The 21,086-nt window shown below is 40.2% G+C and overlaps 1 protein-coding gene across 1 annotated transcript in view; it reads right to left on the bottom strand.

The window, feature by feature from the left end:
• plxnb2b (plexin b2b) overlaps positions 1-20,648 on the bottom strand; it is a 109,283-nt gene extending 88,635 nt beyond the window's left edge. The window contains 2 exon segments of the mRNA XM_056739264.1: positions 6,960-7,063; positions 20,374-20,648. The gene's annotated coding sequence lies outside the window, so the exon portion shown is untranslated.
• Positions 20,649-21,086: the final 438 nt, after the last annotated feature.

The raw sequence follows: 21,086 nt of genomic DNA, 5'->3' as shown, positions 1-21,086 counted from the left end.
AATGAAACTTACCTGACTATGAAAAATCATGCATAAAATAAAATACATATATAAGACCAGCACGACTTGAATATAGCTGCTAGGAGGCATATTCAAGATGGCCGCCAACTGAACTGACATGTTTTAGTAATAAGAACGGAGAGTAAGAATGACATCTGACCCTCTCGAGCAGTTGCCCACAAACACACCTTTACACCAACAGATAATCACCTCAGGCAAACAAAGCGCCCGCCAGAGTCAACATATTGTCAGACGAAGAGCTCGATACCGGTTTGGAGGGATTCTATCACTCATTAGAACTGAGGCAGCAGTGGAACGCAAAGATAAGCGTCGGATCGGTGGTCTGTGACAAGCTCGTCCTTATCTGACGGACCAATCGAGCATCTATCAATACAAACACACAACAACAAGGAGACCAACACCTGTTTTATCGAAACTCTATGCAAAAGCAAGCTTAACACCAGGACGGCCAATAAATGCACAACGCAAAGACGGAGAACATCCATACTTAGACAAACACAATTGATGGAAGTGAAATGCTCAAGTGATTGAAGAACGACGCATGACGTCAAACGAAAACTTCCGACATAATTGTGTCTCACATGTAAAACTGCTTATCATCATTAGCTTTTGAAAACTGCGATAAGCTACGGAAAGTTTATTTTTTAGTAACTAGTTAAAAATAAACAATAAAAGTAAAGTGTAAAAAAGGGGAAGTGTTTCAAGCTATTTTAAAGACTACTTCTGGAAGAACAAAGGACAACCAACAGAACAATTATTACCAAATTTAATTTTTAACAAAATATTTTAAAGATTTAACTACACATTTAAGATAATAAAACGTAAATAAAACATAAATAGAAATAATAGAAGCGACACTTCTAATTATAATAATAGACACTTCTATTATACTTCTTTCTCGGTTTTGAAAGGACTGTACCATTACTGATGTATAAACCTGTAAATATCCATTACACCTAATGGATCACAAGCCATTAGAATGAAAATAAAGGCAAATGTTTACAGACACGAAAACATCCTGCGATAATGGACAATGCAAGAAATGAAAGAGAACAAATATTATGAAATGTGAGACTGAACGACGTACCGACTCGCATTATTAACAATGTCTAGCAGCAACACGTGTAGATAAAGTTTCATAGCGACTTTTTTTCTACGGTGGAACTCAAAAAACGATATTTGGTAACAAAACAACATTCACCCTCATTGACTTCCATTGTATGGGCACAAAACCTCTTTTTTCAAAAAATCTTCTCAGAAGAAAGTCTCACATACATGAGGTTGACAGAATACTGTTTTTTGGGGAACTATCCCTCAAATCTAGAAACTGTGTAAACAAAACATACATAGACAGTGGACTTAAACATGGAGAGGTGTTTGCCTCCACATTTCATAACTCTACCTCACTGACGTGTGTCTGTTTGTGAGCGCGTGTGCTAGCGTGTCGTGGCCCTGAAAACCTGCCCGGATTCCTGCGAGAGCCCCCAGCCGTCCGGTAATGAGGCAGAGAAAGAGACCGTGTCAAGAAGTGGATTCTTTCTGCAGCATGCCATCTGGAAAAGGCAAGCTAGATAAACAAGAAGCCCGCTTGTATCCCTTCTCACACACACAAAGCCTTTTAGATTGTCAGGGACTCTGTCTTATCAATATCCAGACAGATACAAACCAAAAATGAGAAAACACAAAAGCAGGAGCCGACGAGAAATAAGCGAGACGTGAATTTTCAGACAACAATGGCCGCCCTAAAGAGATGATGGCCGAGGTTGTTTATTTAAGGGGCCTTTCGGTGTTCTATCTGGTCAGGCTTCGTCCCAAGCCTCGCACGGTAAATGGAAACTTGGAACCAACAAACATGTACAGACAAAAGAGGCTGTTAAAATGGCTATAATGGCGCGCAGAATCACGAGAGGCTAAGATGTGTAAAAGCTGAAGGGAAGGTTGGAAGTTAAGAAAATACAAATTAATAACTGAAAACACCTGGAGTGGAATATTCAACAAGTACACAAAGCTTGTTAAAATAGGCAACCAAAACGCAAAACTATCTAAAAAAAATTCTCCCCATTAAATGTTAATTCTTTCATCATTTCCTCATGTCTTTTCAAACCTGTATGATTTTCTTTCTTCTGCAGAACACAAAAGATATTTTGCTAACCAAACAACATCGAACCCAATTGACTTCCACTGTATGACACAAAACCACTGTGACATTTCTCAAAATATCTTATTTTGTGTGGCTTAGTGGTTAGCACGTTCGCCTCACACCTCCAGGGTTGGGGGTTCGATTCCCGCTTCCGACTTGTGTGTGTGGAGTTTGCATGTTCTCCCCGTGCCTCGGGGGTTTCCTCCGGGTACTCCGGTTTCCTCCCCTGGTCCAAAGACATGCATGGTAGGTTGATTGGCATCTCTGGAAAAATTGTCCGTAGGGTGTGAGTGCGTGAGTGAATGAGTGAGTGTGTGTGCCCTGCGATGGGTTGGCACTCCATCCAGGGTGTATCCTGCCTTGATGCCCGATGACTCCTGAGATAGGCGCAGGCTCCCGTGACCCGAGGTAGTTCGGAAAAGCGGTAGAAAATGGAATGGAATGGAATGGAATCTTATTTTGTGTTCCACAGAACGAGTCAAATACACACTTGAACCCCATGAGGGTTAATAAACGATGACACAATTTTAATTTTGGATGAACTGTCGATTGCTTTGTCACGACTTTCTCTAAACTGTGAGCACGTTATACACAAAAACCTTTTTTCAAAAACAACCAACACGCACGACCATCAGCATCAGGTGACCTGCACTGTTCGAGCGTAAAGGGGCTCAGGTGGCAGGTGAGAGATCTGGGGGGGGCGTTTGACAAATAAAGTCGGTTAGATAACGGTACGGCAGCATATCCCAGCAGAGAACGTGGACGGTGAAGAATCAGACGGCTGTCTATTTGCATTAAATCACAGCTGAGGAGTTTGACCTGATTACTAACACGCAGCGCTCGGAGAACAACCTACGACGATGAAGGAATCGGCACCGAACCACTGATCAAAGCAAACAAAAACATCAGGGGCCAAGACGAGAGTACAATACCTGGAGAAGATGATACGGTAACATCTAAAATCTATGAAAACTTTCTAAGCCAATCATCTGATCAGTGTGTGCCATGTGACTTATCGCCGATGCAAGATAATGATGCTCGACAAGAACATGCACCTAATACCACATATTTCCAAAATACCACAGATATTATTCCCGCGACCTAAACATACAAATGGCTTTATGTATAGATGTCTATGCGTATGCTTGGTGTAGGAGAAAATACTTTACTATAAAAAAGCACCTTTAATAAATATATTTAGCTACGTTTTCTGCTTGACTTTCGGCTTTGTCATCATTTGCAATAATAACCTTGGACACTACGGAGGTTTTCGGGACATGCAACCGTGTCATAAAACTGCGTCTTCAGCGAACCGTCGCAACCCAATCCCCCAGTGTGGGTCAAGGGGTTGTGGGTAACAACCCAGGAAGCGTGAACAGATGCATACTTTAAAAATCGACCAGAAATAGTATGCCATCTGTGCACCTCTGACATCATTTTATCAGTATACTAATCCCTTCCATTCTATAGTGAAACTTAAAGGGACTGTTTACCCAAAGATGATCATTTACTCATCCTTACGTCATGCCAAACCTGCATGACTTTCTTTCTTCAGCAGAACACAAAAGAAGATATTTTGAAGAATGTCGGTAACCAAACAACAATGGCCCCCATTGACTTCCATTGTATGAACTGAAACGTTTCTCGAAATATCTCCCTTTGTGTTCCACTGAAGAAAGAGTCAAATACAAGTTTTGATAGAGTAAATAAATGATTTGTGAGTGAACTATCCCTTTAAACAGCGAATCAGAAAGTTAAGAATGAAGAATAAAACATACATTCACATGCAACGTGAATGTAAACCTTGTAATGTCTTTTTTAAAAGGCAAAAGGTCTCTTCATAACTTCTCTGTGTGGAGTTTACACACCATCCTCTTGTGGCCTGATATTACGAGAGCGATAAAGGCCCGGCATTCATTTTTAATGTCACAAATGTAATGCATTACCAAGGGTTCAAACACACACGTGCGGACAAACACAAAAACGCACACCTCATTAAGCCGCGCGGAAAACTCCTCTAATATCCCTGAGAGGAGTGCGGCGTAAGATCTGCCACGGCACGAGACTAATGCGACTAACCGTTTGACTGGAAAGTTCACAGAGACCCTCAGGTAATGGAGCAGGACCTCTGGAGACAGACTTCAGTCTAGCGGAGTGATGGAGGGAGGGCGGGTTAGTTATGCCACTGTTTAAATCATCTGTAGAGGTCACGGTCACACCCCGTCTCGTCTAGCGGCGAACGACACGACAAAAGAGGACTGCTCCTGTCATAATACACGCTGCTGTCTGAGCTACATACATATTAACAATGACATTCTAGATTATATTAATAGTTCAACAGCAAGTGTTTGGTACGATAACGGACCAATAATGACACGCTACTCCCTGAATTACTTTTATTCACATTAAATATTGGCTATGACAAACAGTACACACAAAGTATAAACTGCAAAAAGCACTTCTTATTCAATATTTGTGTCATGTTTTAGGATGTTTAGTGACTTTTGCTAGAAAACATGTCTTCAATTACGTTTAGTTTTCTTAGCCTACTGCCAGTTTTTTTCTTGTTAATTTGGGTTAAATTTATATGAAATATATTTACATGATGTTATTCAAACAACTTAAACGATATGTTCAAGGTTAATTTAATATATAAAATTTGATTTATCTTTTACTTTATTTTTCTTTATTTTATATTATTTATACTCTCTTAATATAATAGAAAGCCTTAATAGTTAACGCAGTTTTTTTTTGCTTTAGTCAATTTATTTTGTTTTAAAGATATTTTTACAGTAAAGCAAAAAAAATGCTAAGAAAATATGTTTTTTACAGTATTCGCATTATTCCGAGAGCATCAAAGCATCACCTGACAGTTCATTGTTTACGCGCTATTATCATATGATCTTAAACAGCCGTCAGTATCATTCAAGACACTTAGTGTCTTATCAGCAGTGAAAAGCACTTCACCACACCTACACTCGAGCGACACTTCACAAAACAAACACAAACTAATCCTACTAACAGCATTATAAAAACATCTACAAATTTCAAGGCCTGTACGGTTCAGCTCAACATGGAAACGGATTTTACGTCTGATAAAAATTAATTTATATACAAGCAAAATACATTGTCGCGGTGGGTGTTTTTCTCAAGCAGGGTCTTGAAGATTTAACATCTTGGCAGATAAGATGGCATGTAATCCAAGTTTAGCTTCCAAGTTTGACAGGTGAGAAAGTTTTTCTCAAAGACTTTTTCTGCAAATCCCGGTGAAACTCTTAAGGTTAAAAGTGCACTTTTTAATTAAATGTGCATGTAAACACTGTGGCACTTTTAACCAAACATAACTAAATCATAAATACGGTCCGACACAGTAACACTAGGTCAACCAACGGCGTGAGTTTGAGATGATGCTTTTGAAGCGTTTTGAGATGACCAGTTGAAGAACGCAGTAGAACTTGTGAAATCTGCATACACTGTATCTCAACGTTGCCCAATTAAAATTTTGTGCCCGTAAGACGCCCCTTATATTTGGCCTTTGGCCCGTCTTAAATCCCTTTATATTTAAATGTACTTTCCCTCCTGGGACGTTCTGTTTAATACTAAGGTCATTACACCATGCGTTTGTAATTTCTGCAGCCGGTGTCCAACAGCCGGCCATAATTAACATCAGCCGGCAACTACTTAATTCTCAGAATGAATCAGCATTTCATCATTATGCCCTTCCCAACACTTTCAATTACCTGATGCCTGATAGTGATTCTGCTTTCTGAAGCAATGACATCTACGATGCAAACAACATAACTCTCTCTCCCATCGCCCTCCGTTTGAGGAGGTCAGGAAGGATGAGGTCATCAAATTCCGAGCATCATGAGCATTATCATTTATTAAAGACTCGCAGTCCAAAGCAGTGCAGAAAATGCGTGGACACAGATGTTTTGGCGACTGAATTCACTGCATATGCATTTGTAAAACTTTCCTCTTCCAAAGCAAAAAAATTTTACTTCGATGAATAATTTGGAAAAACGTGTGAGTAAACGCACCGCTATCGATGATTTTAACCTTTGGGAGGGGTTCAAGCAGACCAATCACAGTGCTTGCGGACGGTGTCGAATTGATACGTTGTTATAGTTTTGGAAAGGTGCGCGTCATGCTACAGCGTAGGATACAGTGCTCTGCGTAGGCTACGGCGTAGCTCTGACGTAGAAGTAAAAATTGGACTTAAGAGTCTTAAAACTGCAAACCGTAAATTTCGCAGCAATGGCGCCATCTCTGTTTGAAACATAAAATTTCAGGTTACTTTACAAATTTATCTTTATGCAAGTCAGATGTCGTCAAACTTACAGTATTGAAATCAGACCGACGTCTCAAATAATTAATCATTATTATAATCTTACCGCTGCAAATCGGGAGAAGGTATGTACTCACGCACAGATTTGTTATTTATTTTTACCCAAAAAGTAAGCTTAGAACGCAAGTTAAAAAAATCAGACCACCAATCAGCTGAACCAATTTGAGCAATAAAGAAAATGACAAAATATGATTATATATTCACAATAAATACTGTACACAAAGCGACATGCCAAAAAAATATATTCCAATACAAAACTGAATACAATTATAATCGAAATAGTACCAAAATGAAAACATCTTCCAAAGGCACAAAACCTCATCCGTAGACTCTTTTGTCCCTTGAGACAACACTCTTAAAAACAAAGGTGTTGAAAAGGTGACATGTGAACATCTGACACGTACCACATCGAATATGACAAACGTGCATTTTTTGTAATAGGTGTCTTACCGGACTACGATGGGCTGAATCTGTTTCCTCTCAGGATTCCTCTCCTCCGACATCTATGAGAAACATCTTTTGGATGTTTGTTTCTCGCCAAACTCGTCTTCTCACTGGGGGAGATTAAAAAATATGATTTACTGAATTTGTGAAAAGCAACATACAAAATAAACATGACAAGCAATTCATCCTAAATATAGTCAATAGGTGAACAAGCAAGATGCGGGAAATCTTTAGATTCTGTGCAGTCATCTGAGTATAAGCCACAGATGACACAAACCGACAGTAAACAAACATGTTTTTCTGAGGAACATTGTGTGCGTTTCCTTGCGTATCGTGATACGGACCTGATGCATACAGAGTATGACAAGAGAGCCGCATGCCACATCGCGTTAGGGTGTTTCGTGAAAAATGCCCCATTTAGCTGATCTGGAATCAGATTCCACTATTTCAATCCTAACATCCCTTGCAGGTGAAATATGCAGAGCAAGAACTGCACAACGCTCGCACTTACCTCTCATTAGCCAAGCAATATTGTTGTAAATGACAGAGGCGTGTTCGTCACATTAATATGAAGAAAAATAATCACATCCGTTCGCCCACAGCTACAAATTATTACCGGCGAGGAAGTCAACGTAAACCAGTTTCAGAAAAGGAGAACGGCAGGCGGGCGGCCGAGAAACTCGGCTTAATTGATATTCCGTACCGACTTTGTTAATTAAAGCGCTGATTATCCTGCCAAATGGGTCATGACAACTTGAGGCGATGGCTTGTCCTTTAAAAGCAATTGTTAAATTTGTAATAAATTGTCTTGTTTCCCACGAGTCTGAACTGGAGGCGGCAACCTGGGTGAAGGAATTCTTGCGTGCTCAGAAACAAAAACTTGATCTGAAGGATTCACAAAACTCAATCAACCTTAATAAAACTTCACAGGATGATGTTTATATGAATTTGTCATTTTTTATGTGATTTTGCTTAACGAACATACTGGTAAAAAAATGTATACCTTGAATGCACTTGATGTCCCTTTGGATAAAGTCATCTAGCAAATGCTTGAATATAAATTAAATGTGTATTTTTTTAGGCCTAAGCATGACTAAAGTTGCCAAATTCAAAACCTGCTTTTACTTACATGCCATTTTTTGCTGAAAAAGTAAACACACTTTTCTGTGAGGAAACCTTAAAAAACGAATTATAGCACAGATAGACATCTCTGCTGTCTGAGGTCTCTAATGGAATCAGTAGCCAGATGATGTACAAAGAGTCCCTTCTCTCTCCTCTCATCCCTCAGTGTGTGTGTGTGTGTGTGTGTGTGTGTGTGTGTGTGTGTGTGTGTGTGTGTGTGTGTGTGTGTGTGTGTGTGTGTGTGTGCGTGTGTGTGCGTGTGTGTGTGCGTGTGTGTGCGTCTGTGTGATGATATTGGGTGGATCTTCTAGAGTTTTGCCTCAAGCCGTCCATTATTGGCCTCCAAGTTAGAGAGACAGACAGTGAGAGGCTTTCGCTAACAGCGAGATAAAGTGTTGTTATCGGGCCGAGAACGTTGAAAGCAGACTTCGTTTTATCAGAGCTCGTTTCTACCTGAGATTGAATGACACAGAGGACATTCAGAAAGAAACTTCAAGAACTGCCAAAGTGCCCCATGAACATAACATTTAAATCAACGCTACTAGATCAGGCCGTCTAACCCTATCATTAAAGGGACAGCTCTCCCACCCAAAAATAAAACTCTGTCTTCATTTACTTACCCTCAAGTTGTTCCAAATCTGAATAAATGTCTTTGTTTTCAGATGAACACAGAGAAAGATATTTGGACGGATGTATGTAACCAAACAGTTCTTGGCCACCATTGACTACAACAGTACCACAGGAAGTCAAAAGTGCCCCAGAACTGTTTGCTTTCCTAAATTCTTCAAAATATCTAGAAATTTATAAAGAAAATGTTCCTCCAACTGTTTGGTTGCAAGCATTCTTCCAAATAACTTATCTGTATTTATCAGAACAATGACTTTTACACAGATTCAGAACAATGTACTCCAAAGAAAAAAGATGAAAAACAGCACAAAATAACTTATTTGTTAACTAATTAAATTGAATGAGTCCTTTAAAAGATGCAGAGGTTGAAATTTCAACAAAAGAAATCTTTAGATCGAAAAACAAAAGTGACAATGTGATCTCAACAATGTCTAAATCTGTGTTAAAATAAGTCTACAATCAAAACAAAAATAAAAATATTGACTTTGCACTTTGAAATTATGACACAAGATAAAGTTTGAAAGCTCAACAACTGGGCAAGAACGTTTCCACTTTTTCTTATTTACTTATTTCGATAAATCTGCAGAATTGCGACCCAAATAAAAAGTTACAGATGCACATGGTTACAGATGAGAGCACGGCGCATGTCTCATACGATCCGGGAGTATCCGTATCCTTGTGACCGTGACCCTACTTGGCCACCGCGTGGCCCTCGGGTTGATAGGAACGGGTTCTCTGCTTGATGCTGGAAAGAGATGAGACGATCTAAGACGGCAGGGGTCCGGGCCCCCTTCATCCAGCCTTACTTAACCCAACCGAGAGATTGGCACCTGAACGCAACCCGTACCTGGTAATGAGATCACATTCTTTGATACACAAGCGTGCCCACGGGGAACATGCACTCCAGTAACAAAAACACGCTCTAATGGGCTTCCACACTCTCTCGGCACAAGGACGTGTCACGGACGCGCAGGCGGGACTGGATCTGGACACGTCCGTTGTTCACAGGACTAAATTATTGATCGGTTATTAGACAATCGTGGATCTGCTACATGAGCTTGTGCACGAAACGAAAGAACAAAATGAAAAGTATCGGCTCAGAAGAAAGACACACTCAGAGGATTATTGAAAGGTGTGCGTGCGAGCTAATATACGGCAAACAAAATCGATCTGCGTTGTTGTGAATGAAAACAGCAGGCCTGCGTTGGGTTCTCTTAGCTTTGAGATTCAAACCATTCAGTGAGTGCTCTTGCCGGCCGAAGGCTGGCAGAAATCGAATCTTCAGGTCTTAAAATCTATCAGTGAAAGAAAGGTCTTGCCGCTGGGCTCTGCAGGGGGGCTAGCCACACCATTAGCCTCTCCACCGCAATTACTTCTGGATTGACTGGGCCGCCGCGTTATTTTTAGTTAGTCACTTAAAGCGTGTGCTTCTAGAAGCCATTTAACCCGGCAGGAGCCTTGACCCTTGCTCTTAAAGATGTGACACCGGGACGTTTCACAAAGCGTAGGTCTGTCGCCAGTTCAGCGTACTTCGGAAAGGACAACGAGTTCCTCGCTCCTGTTTACTCCGAATGAATCTCATTCATCCTCGGGCTAAGCTCTGGTCAGTCTCTCTGTCACTGTCTGCGTGTCACGCGGCGACCGCGTTTTGTTTAATGAGCTTACGGTGAGATTCCTAATGAGATTCTCGGGTGTTGAGGAAACCTGCCAGCGCAAACCCAATTTGCAGGATTTACACCACAGATCCAGCCAGGTCTTGATTTTTTCTGTGTTTTGATGCTTTAAATTGGTTGGAGTTCATCAAACACAAATCTTTTTTGATGTATCACTTGTTTCTCCTAGGCTGACTGGAGAACAAATAGAGACCTTTTAAAGGGATAGTTCACCCGAAAAGGAAAATTCTGTCATCATTTACTCGCCCTCATATAATTTCATACCTGTATGAAAGATTTTCTTCTGATGAACACAGAGAAGGATATTTGGTAGAATGTTAGCAATTTTCGAAATCGAATAATCGATTCATCGTTTTTTTACACGGATCTATTCAATATCGATTCTCAAAAGCTGTGAATCTATTTTGTTTCTTTCATATTTATGCAAGCACTGAAAATTCATGAACATTAATGTTATTACTACTATCCACTAGATATGCCACTTTTCTTTTAACAATGGGTGATATTTACTGACCTGTTTTAGAAATATCTATAGGTTTTGTATTACATCTATCCCAAGATAGCAAGCAACCATTGAATAAATAAAAAATAAAAAAAAGTCATTGTGTGTTGCATTGAATCAATATCACGTTTGCGCTGCAATTAAAGTTAAAAAAATGTTGAAATTTCAACAAATCAAAATTTTAGTGATACTTATTTGATTCAGCGCTTTACTCTTGTATTTTTAATGTAGAGTTTTCTTTAACTGGTCATGTTCAAAACATCTCTTTCTCTATCAATGAATAAGTGTTCTCATTAAAGCACTGCTGTAAACATTGAAAGTGGTAAAAGAGTTGCCTGATCACAATAATAGTGATTTGTTAAAATTTCTAAAATAATTATACATCAATTGCAAGTGCAAAAGTGATATTGATTCAATGCAATTAACATTGACAAATCAACAGTTTTTTAACATTGATTCAATGGTTACTTGCTATCTGGGTAATTATTGACTCAAATCAAAAATCGACTCAAACCGAATCGAGCGCTTGTGAATCGGAATCGAATTGTAACATCAGAATCGATACCCAGCACTACAGATTACAATAGTAGGAAAAATTAAATGGTACACAAAGCTGCCCCAGAACTGTTTGTTTTCTTAAATTCTTCAATATCTCCAATTTTGCGTTCAACAAAACAAAAATATTCAATTTTCTTTTTTTATGCTATGGTAGGGGGTGACGTCCAAGAATTGAAAATGGCTAACATTCTTCCAAATATCTTTCAGTGTGTTCATCAGAACAAAGAAATGTATAAAATGTATACATATTTTTTGGGTGAACTATCCCTTTAAGTATTGACAATTCTTATACACGGTCTTATTTGTGGACAATATTGTAAACTAGCTTCCTCTAAAACTACTTCCCATTTCACCAACTGGACACAACAAGAAAAAAAATTATTTGCTCAGAGCTCTCAACTGTTGTTCAATTGAGTACTAACTCAGTCTTAGATGTTTCTCCTGAAATTGCTGAGGAGAACAAACAGAAACAAATGAGACAACGCATATGAGATTTAAACAAACGTTTTAATTTGCTCTCCGTTTAATCTCATTGATGTCCATGAGAAATAAAGGAGAAATTAAAGAGATATTGCGTCATTTCTTACAAGCAGTTTTATGTTGTTCAAGTCTTCTGCTTCTCAGATCATTCTCAAAAACACAACAACATCTCCTCTAGAGTTTTCGAATAAATCTCAATAATATATATAAAACTGTCCCCAGATCGAAGAAAACCAATAAGATACAATAGAAAATACAATAAAAACATTGCAGCGTAGACTTCATATAAAAGATCAAGCACTGAGCAACAATATCTTCTCAGGTTGCGTGCAAGAACTGTTTAAAATATTTCAAGTGTTAAAAACGTGTTTTTCTGCTTTGTTAATAAACCTTGATACCAAGCGCAAGTGCAAAGAACTTCACCACACACGCAATTCTGTGAAGAATAGGCATGATCTTATCACCTCATTTAAATTTCTCACACAACACCTCCAGCAGGTTCTGAGAGGGATTGTAAATACAATATATTATGGATTATGGTGAAGTATCATCCACCCCCAAACCAATAAAAGGATCTCGGCAGAAAAAACCGAGAACTTCATGTGAAGCTGATCACCAACAGCGTACACGTTTACTTTAACGGACTATCCCTCCGGTTTCTCGCCTCGCCGTGGACTTTTACTGTCATCTTGAAGGTCATAAAAACGTTAAGAAGATTGTTTGTCAACGCTTTTCCACGTCTGTGAGAGCCACATTAGGAATGTAATTTTAGTGGCTTTTTAAGAGGTTTATGGATATGTAAATTCTCGCAGTGAAAGTACGTGCCGATTATGAAAAGCTGAGAGTTTTCATTACGACTGAAAATAAACTCCCGTCGACACTAAACCCAGTGCAATGTGGGTTAGGCGTAAAAACCAACCCAGCCAATAACCAAAGTAAAAACAAAGAAGTGAAGTAAAGCTGTTCTCTAAATATTCCAGAAGAACAGATGTGTGTAGATCGCTAATTGTGCGTGGATCTCAATACAGTCGAGTCTACAAATCACATGTTGTTCCTTGTAGGCTTTGACGTGACAGGTTGTTGGAAGCAAAACTCCTGCAAGCCAATTAGCAGACAAACAAGCTAGTCTTAAAACGAGATCCCAGAGTGCATTTCAACACAAAAACACTCATTTACAGTTTAGCAATGCGCTAGTAGCATCATCGCTGGACGAGAGCTACTCAAAAGAGCCGTGAGATCATAATGTTTCACGATCCCAGCAAAAATAACTAATGTCTAAAGCTAATGGCACAAATTAAAGGTCTGAACAGCAAGAGAATGAGTTAACCTCGAACGCATGCTAGCACATCAAACGAAATGCTAACCACGAAGCAGGAACCGTCTGTGCACAACTTTAGGAAGTGAGGTTTTGTGTAAAACATTTGCATTCGCACAAAAAAGGCCGGCTGGCAGGTTTTTGACGTCTGAGAGCAGATGCTAGCATGTATTTAAACCGTTTATAGAGTCTGTGGCACAGACTGTGATGTCATTCGCTTTAATCGCTAAACAAATGCAGAGAGGAAGTTGATCCAGAGAGACTACAGCTCAGCTCCTTACTTTCAATTCTAGGATATCGCCTACAGGTAAACGATTCTAGAGTTAACAGAAAAACGAGATCTGTTGTTGTGCAGCGAAACACATCTCAACCCTCCAGATAAGACCCAGTTATACTTTTGGATTCAATACACGCTTGCACTTACTAAAGGTTCTATGGTGTTTCAAATGTTTTTGGGCATGGGAATAACATGTTGTTTTTGTATGAATACCAAGGATGTGGTCACAGCACGAAGGCCAAATATAAACCTGCGGGTCTTTTCTGATACGAAAGACAAACACTGCTAAATAGAAAATGTGAAATAAAACTATTAATATGAGTGCACTAAGCTATGTTGGCAAAAATTGGCTTATCTTTCAAATGGAAACAATGTTTTACATCGGTTTATTAAAAGTAAAGTTCGGTTTTAAGAACATCTGTGTTTGATTATTGGTTAAAGGGACAGTCCACCAAAAATAAAATGTCTATCATCATTTATTCCCACTCATGACTTTACAACCTGTACAGAATATGATTCTGTAGAATACAAAGATATTTAGAGAAATATCTTAGTGGTTTTGTGTCCATTCAATATAGGTCAACGGAGGCCAATGCGGTTTGGTTATCAACATTCTCCAAAACATCTTCTTTTGGGTTCTGCAAAAGAAAGTCACATAGGTTTAAATTGACGTGAGGGTGAGTAAATGATGAAAGAATTTGGGCTGAACTTTCACTTTAAATACAACAAACAATTGTGATTCTATACAAAACCTGGGTCCTAAAGCAAAACCCATAACTGCTCTTCCACATATAATACTATGGCATACCTCGAATTCCCATACACTTATTCCCATACACTTATTATTCCATGGTATATATGGAAGAACCATGACATTAACATTTACGCATTTGGCAGACGCTATTATCCAAAGCGACGTACATTGCATTATCCTATACATTTATACATAGGTATATGCAATCCCCTGGGATCGAACCCTGTGAACATAATGCTCTTACCAATGAGCTACAGGCTCAAGACCTCACCTCATTGTACTACGGTACCACCACAATACCATTCTGTACGTGTAAACCAAAAAAACATCAATGTGCATCTATATGAGGAGCCACAGGTCTATGTGACGGAGTCTCGACTCAGATGTGTGTCAGATCAGATCAGACGAAACAGGCCGTATACACACCAAAGACATCCACCACACTGAGCCATGAATCTGAAGACAGATATCATGAAGACGGGAAAGAGACAAAAGGTACAAATGCACAGCAAGGCTTTTTCGAAATGCAAGCCTAGAATAGTATCTAGTGAATACTGAGCGGTGTATATTGCACTGTGTATATTGCGTACTTCGCGCTGTTTCTTTTTCAATAGACATTTTGAAAAGAATACGTTGTCATGACATCACGTGTCTTGCCAGAATACCTGAAATACTGAAGTGAGTTTGTGAGAATGACAAGAAATAGAAACTATAGCAAGAAACAGTAGAAAGGAGTCAGAAGAAAATTTGCAGGGAGTGAGAGATTCTGAGTTCACGAAACCAAAACAACAAACATGAAAATCAAATGGTTCAAAGTCTGTCTCTCTCTCTCGCTCTGTCTCGGGTTTAAGGCGCATAGCTGGAATTCCTGGCTGCGTTTCAGCATTAGAAAGTTTCCGTAGGAAGTACCAAAGCTGCAGGTCTGCTCCTATCACCCTAAAGCCTCTCTGGGTCACTTCCGAACGTACATCTGGTCCCCAGATCCTCCTACATGAACCAGAACCAAAACAGGAGCTGCGCTAGTCTGATAGCCAGAGTTAAAGGGAAGTACAGACAACATCACTAGCTTACCATTTATTGTTGTCAATGGTGTCGGAAATAAAGGTTACGACATTATAAAAAAGGAGATTTCAGATCTCATTAGAGCAACCGATGGTTTTATTTTCAGCAGTGATTCTTAACTGGCAGAGTCACGGGCCGATAAGTGAAAACAACGCTAAATGCAAACTATAAAAGCAACCAACCATATAATTGTGTATAGAAAGGAGAGTAAAAGCAAGTTAAAGATTCAAAAGGGACAAAAAGCTTGTGTTTTGCTTTTATGTCGATATCAAAAAGGCTGTTCTTTGAAACAAATTGTTAGTGTGTGGTCACAGACAAACCGAAAGACACCAAATACACTTACAACAAGATACTGTTTCAATAGCCTATGTGTTTATGTTTATTTTTGTGTGTAGTTACACCTGGTTGCACTTAAAATGAAGTATTAAAAATAAATATTAAAATAAAAAACAATTATATTTTAAATAATATATTCATATATATATTTATATATTATAATAAAATAAAAATATTTATTTGTAATATTATATACTTATTTATTTTAATTAATATATAATCAAATATTATACAACATTCAAAATATTGTATCCATTTCTGTCTTTGGCAGTCATCTCACCTCTTCACGGACGTCTTGCCAGATTGCACCAGCTTGTTCTTCGCCCAGGTTGCTATGACCGTACTTTCCAGCTGTTGCAAAATTTCTGACCCATAGTTCACATGTTACGGCCGCATAGAGACTCATCCATTCAATAATTAACAGCCATGAGACTCAAACCCCCGACCGACCCTACATGCCAAAAAAAAAACCCGCCCGTACAACCACCACGTTACCAAAGCTGTGGTGTCCGTAATTAAAATCCAATCGCCGTGCGAAGCAAGTGCTCTGTTTGCAGATTGAACATGACGTTACTCACATTTGTGGAAATGAATTACACCCTTCAGTGCCCAAGTGAATTCCCCTCCAGAATGATGGGGAAAAACAACCCTTCTTGGAAACAAAGGTGCGGAGATGTCACGCTCGTGGAGGGGATCTATCATTTTGCACTTATCCGTTTCACTGAGAGTGGCTCAACCGTTAAATCTCTCTGCGCTCCCGGATAAATAAAGCACGCGTCGGTTCATCGGAGAGATTATGAAATAATGCCTCAATCCATCGTTGGTTAAACAGCATTGGAAACATTTTGGCAGGCGTCATAAAGCGTTCGGTGAAAGACAGTCAGATGAAACTTCTACGTTTATTTTATGGGGGCAAAATGGGTGTTACTCTCCACAATGGGTTTTAAAACTGTTGCACTGAGCCGGGAGTTTTACACGCTCATTGATAGCTGAAAGCTTTATCAAATTATCCCCCAAAAAGTTTGGCGCTTTAGATCCAGCGTGGGCCGGATGATACGCAGAAAAAACTCATTTATGTTTCGCCGTCTCAAATTATTTAGATTTTCACACACAAAAGAAAGTGCTCGTGTCTTTCAGACCCTCAAACTACTTCAACAAAGGTGTGCGTGCGGAATCGCTGCTGGATTTTCCACTATAATACTTGGCAGTTTCCCAGAATAAACTAAGTCTTAGACTAATTAAGACCGTCAATAGTATTTCTTCTTTTATTCCTGAACCGGGCCTAATCCCCACTTGCCCCATTTGCTTCAAAGGGAGCAGCCGTCTGGGCTCGCTCCAAACCTCAAACCGTGCCATAGAGCGTGTCTGTGAAAGAGCGGAGTTTTGACATGGATGCCACTCTTAAAACGGGAGCGCTGGCTTTCTCACACGGGCCGATAATGGTACGCCACGGTCTCGGGCCGCTCTGATAGCGTGTTATGCTTGTAATGAGAGTCTTTGAAGCCAAAGCTGGAGATCTTGTTCTCCTGCAGGCAAAGGTTTTGTGTAATGTGCAAAAGTCCCTCCTACACATTCCCGTGTTATTTTCTTTAGAAAACTCTCTTTTTCCCCATAATTCATCTGTGCGACCTAAACAAAGCTACAGAGATTTCTCCCTGTCAGCAGATGAAATGCAAAGACGTAAAAGAATAAAGAAAGGAAGCAGACGGTGGTGGTTTAGTCGGTTCAGCGTACAGTGGTGTTCATGTGATGCTTGGGGTCATAAGATTCTTCGCTGCACAAAGACCCCCGGGCGGCACAGATCTGTGGCCAGCTGTTGATTAGCCAGCGTGAGAATGAATGCGATCTCACCTTATGCCCGTCATTTCCCATGATGCTCTGTAATCTGATGTATCTCAGCCATCCGGGCTGGCGGGGGGGCATTAAAACTGCTCTCTTGGCTTCGCACGTCGCCAGCGGTGTAATAACCTGAGATGAGACCTTATAGATTCTGTTGGACTGACTCACAAACAGACCAAAGATATCGAGCTCACACCTAAACGTGGGAATCTCTAGAGTTTAGGGAAAGCAAACTTCAAAAAAACTCCTCGGAGAAATAAAAATAGACACAGATGAGACAATATTTAATGTGTAGTATGAGTTTTAAGCATTTTACAGTGGGGGTATAACGATACACAGCTCGCAATATGACGGAGGTTGACAATACGATATCACAATATTTTAAACGATTTAAATTTTACTAAAATTCTAATATTTGCAAAAGCTTAACAATATTTTTCTCAGTTTTGTCGTATATAAGACAACAATAAAACAGAGTAATTGACAACATTCAAGGTTTCAATGGACCCTCTGTACTTAATTTAACCGTTTATATATAATAAAATAATTAACAGGGCCGTCACTGAAACATAAAACTAAATTTTTAAATGATATTGAAGAAGGAATTAAGAAATCTAAACCCTATAAAAACAGCTCATATGGGGGCGCCTCAAACAAAAAGACTAAACTTTAACAAAGAAAAGCACTTATCAGATATTTTTGCGTTGTGATATACATTGTGCGGTGACACAAAATATCATTACACCTCACATAATATCAATGTCGATACCATTGCAGTTGATAGCAAACTGTAAAAAAAATGTAAAAAATAACACGATTTCCAACATGTGTTCAATCTCAGTCCGTACCAGGCGATCCAACCCGGACTTTAAACCAATGAGATTTAGCTGTGGGCGGAGCTACTCTGCACAAGATAACTAGACATTACCGAACAACCAACAAAATGCACCGTTGTGCTTCACTTGACACTATTAGTTAGTTAGTAAACATTTACAGTGCCACACTTACTTATTAACCAGGCATGCACTCTAGACTATGACTGTGAACTACGAAAAGAATCTAATGTGGAAATTCCAACGTCACTTCTCAGACAAAACCAACAAACCTCCCGTCTGGTGCAGCCGAGGCCCGGGAGTTTGGAAATGCGTGCCAAACTATTCGAGTACATCAGAGTCCAGCTTTAGGCTAGTCTCACACACTAGTGCCTACCAGGAACACCATCAGACTTTTCCAGGAATCTCAAATATCAACAAGCTTTGTTTTAAGTGCACAGAATCCTGACCAATCCGAGAGGTTAAAAGAGCAGCTGGCAACATCGGCGCATGCTTACGAGCCAAACCACGGGAAACAAGGAAGCACTGTGCCATTTCTTCTTTAGTGATGTGTTTACAAAAAAAACTCTTTGTTGATGGAAAACCAGGCCGTTCCAAAAAGAGGAAGTCACGCAGAAAACAGAAAAAATGGTTAACGGACAAGCAGACATAGCCTGACACAAAAAATAGGAATTAATGTAGAAACGTTACCACCCTTGGGCGAACATCAGACAAATGCTACTTCTTTATTTAGGGTTTGATAAACAGGAGCGCTCGGGCCCGGAGCGGTCTTACTGACAGCCTTGCGGGTGATTGTGGGTCACAGATGATTTCTGAGTGTAAAACACAGGGACGTTGGGAAGGTGAATGAATTCGTTCAGCTGCGTGGAGGGGGCGCATTCATCACGCCTCAGATAAGAGGGCACTCGCTCTATTCCAAACGCTCGGAGAAAGGCAGATAAGCCGGAGAGCTGCGGGCGCGAGTGGGACCTGGTTTCACGCCGGGTGCGTGCAGATGGCATGCGTTTACAAAAACCCTGCCTCTCCCCGCCGTGCCACACCCACCCCGGCTCAGTTGCCCCCACACGGGGTGAGGTTCAGGCTAATCTGGCTCGTTTGTTTAGATCCCTTTAATGAGGATAATCCCCCCGAGACATCTCCTCCCTTTCGCTGAAGAGCTCGTGCAGACACACAGAAGAAGCCCATAAAGATGCAATTTAGAAGCACAACAGGGCGTGATGGTGAAAGGGAGCCTGTGTGCTACGAACAGAGAGATTTGCACAGTTAAACACACAGAGAGAGAGATGGACCTGTTGTGTGCTGTATCCGGCACGGACACACAAAAACAAATCATGTTGAGCGTGGTCTCAAACTAAATGTAATACAATGTTCTGATTGTATTAACGTGTGGATAAGAACCAACTTACTCTTGCAATGTATTAACTTCATCACTACTTATGATATCAAACATCTTGAACATATAAATTCTTGAAGAATGACAAACTATTCAAACTAATATAAAAATGCGCAAGCACAGAAGAAAAGATGTTAAAGATTAAGTAGATAAATGCCATGCAGGACACTCCTGTCACAACTGGAGATGTATTTTTTACAATGTTCGACATATTGTCTGTTTGTGGAGAAAAATAAAAAGCCAGTTGCTAACTTCCATTATGAATAATAACTTCTTATAACAATGCATAACACACATTTAGCAAATGCTGATTCAAACACTTTGCAATGCCAAAAAACTTACGAACCCTCTCGATGTCCTAATTGTACAATTACACCTTCTTGAAAAACAAATGTCATTGATCCCGCAGCCTCAGTTCAAACAGATCCCGAATCACGCCCGGGTCCGATGAGGACAGTAAACTCGCTGCTCTACGATCTATTTCCTCTTCGATTTCAATGTCACCCGTCGCGCGTCCGTTTCCCACCTTCGTCCGCTCGCGTTTCAATGACGAACGCGTAACCACGCGCTGCAACTTTCCACGCTGTCTGTCTTAAATAACATGAACGCCAAATGTGTCAGCTTGTCAAGATCGGACATGATCACTCACCTTGGCTCTCGGACTGCCTTTAGAAATCCGTCGGATATATTCCTGGTGTCGGTGCGCGGAAAGTTCACATTCCAGCTGCGCCGCGGAGCTGCGGTTCCGGGATTCCCGCTACAAAATAACAGATCGCACGCTAGATCCACGCCCAGGTGCACGATCACGTGATATATCCAGGTGAGCGAGGAACGCACGCGAACGCACACACACGCGCGCAAACCCGGGAGGTCCGATCGCGCTCGCCTCTTCGTGCCCGCCGGTCGCAGAGAGCTGAACGGAGGAACGAGCCCGGTGTGTGTGTGTGTGTGTGTGACAGTCTCCTCCCCTTTCAATGCTGAGGGCTTTAAACGACAGAAAACGCAAATAAATGATGGAGAACTAAGTGCTTTGATTGAAATCCTATGCGTTTGATGGGAGATGCTGAGATGTTTCCCTCATACAATCTCTTCAAAATCTCTTTATCTAGTCTTCCGTCCTTTGCATAGGCCAAAGAAAGAAAGCAATGGTAATATAAATATGATTTAAAAATGACATATTGACACCATAAATGTGTTGAATTAGGGATGAGTCGTGAAGTTTTGCTGATTATCACCCACCCCCCATGGGTCCAAGTCGCGCTCACATCAGCATCACTTTAGTACCATCAGAAAAGTTTAGACTCATCCCTCCGTCATATTTCAATTCGTTTTATTTTATTATTTTCTATTTAGAGGTTTATG

This window comes from Triplophysa dalaica, chromosome 24 (assembly GCF_015846415.1).
Source record: "Triplophysa dalaica isolate WHDGS20190420 chromosome 24, ASM1584641v1, whole genome shotgun sequence".
NCBI classification, from domain to species: Eukaryota; Metazoa; Chordata; class Actinopteri; order Cypriniformes; family Nemacheilidae; genus Triplophysa; species Triplophysa dalaica.
Note: the sequence above shows the minus strand (reverse complement) of the source record. Positions and strands in the feature narration are given on the sequence as shown.